This window comes from Crocodylus siamensis, chromosome 1 (genome assembly GCF_052110815.1).
Source record: "Crocodylus siamensis isolate JL-2025a chromosome 1, ASM5211081v1, whole genome shotgun sequence".
NCBI classification, from domain to species: domain Eukaryota; kingdom Metazoa; phylum Chordata; order Crocodylia; family Crocodylidae; genus Crocodylus; species Crocodylus siamensis.
The window spans coordinates 6,046,152-6,047,394 of NC_143395.1; the positions used below are offsets into that span (position 1 = coordinate 6,046,152).

Here is a 1,243-nt window from a genome sequence, read left to right on the forward strand (position 1 = left end):
TGAGAATAAGTAACAGGACTACAAACAAATAAATCCTATAGCACCTGATGCTAAATAATTTTTCTTCTGTCCATGTTTATATCCTTTGTTTGCAGACTTAATTTAGTTTGATTAGTGATCTTTATTAGATAATAGGGCTAGTTAATTATTCACCAACATAAATGTAAATCATCTGTTAGGACTTGATCTTGTTGTTGTTTAAACCCAAGCTAAAATTTGCATTAGCTTCAGGAGGGAATTTCCACCTCACCATTCCCCCTTTCTACATGTGTCAGAGGTTGTTTTTTAAATTGCATGCAGGCATTGAGTGTTAGCTGCAGCTAAGGCTGGGGATTTTGAGGATTTTTGCCTGCCTCTACTGTGAGGGGTGCTGCCCTCTTCCTGGAAATTTTTGAGTGTATATTAACAACTTTTACAGGAGGAAAATATTGACCACTGTGGTCCCTATGCTTTACCTGGGGCAGGTTAGATGGTGTATTGTCTGGGTTGACTGTGTAGTTTTGCTAAGAGGTTTGACAATGGATTTGTATGAACTAGTTTGGATAGGGATGATCTTACATCAGGCAGGGAGTTGAACTCGATGCCCTATGGAGGTCTTCCAGCCCTGCTTCTCTGTTTTATGATTTTCTGCCTCAAGTAGTCTCATTAAGTCAATGAGAATATGTGTTCCTACTCACAGATGTTCAGAATATATCCCTTTACTTAGGGGGAGGAAACCAGTATTACTATATCCACTGTCTATGTGACTCTGTGGTGCAATGGACAGCACGTTGGACTTCTATAGTTAAAGTGTTATTCAAAGGCTGTGGGTTCGAGTCCCACCAGAGTCAAATTATTTCTTCTATGATCAGGCCTCAAAATCATTGGACACTCATGGATGTAGTCTTTCTGGACTTCAGAAAGGTCTCTCACCCATTCTTATTAAAACCCTAGGCAAGTGTGGCATTGATGCCTACACAGTCAGATGGGTCACAAATTGGCTGAGGGGCTGCACCCAGAGAGTGGTGGTAGATGAGTGATATTCATCCTGGAGGGACGTGGGCAGTGGAGTCCCCTAGGGCTTGATCCTTGGGCCTGCACTGTTCAACTGCTTTATTAGTGACTTGGATGAAGGGGTGAAAAGCACCCTGTTCAAATTCACTGAAGACACCAAGATTTGGGGCACAGTGGCCATGCTAGAAGGGAGGGAAAGGATACAGCTGGACCTGGATAGGCTACAGGGGTGGGGAAATAAGAATAGGAT

General features: G+C 42.6%; 1 non-coding gene across 1 annotated transcript; it reads left to right on the top strand.

The window, feature by feature from the left end:
• The first annotated feature begins 744 nt into the window (after positions 1–744).
• On the top strand, positions 745–830 carry TRNAR-UCU (transfer RNA arginine (anticodon UCU)). The gene is given in 2 exon segments: positions 745–781; positions 795–830. It is a non-coding gene; the product is annotated as a tRNA-Arg (tRNA).
• The last annotated feature ends 413 nt before the right edge of the window (positions 831–1,243 follow it).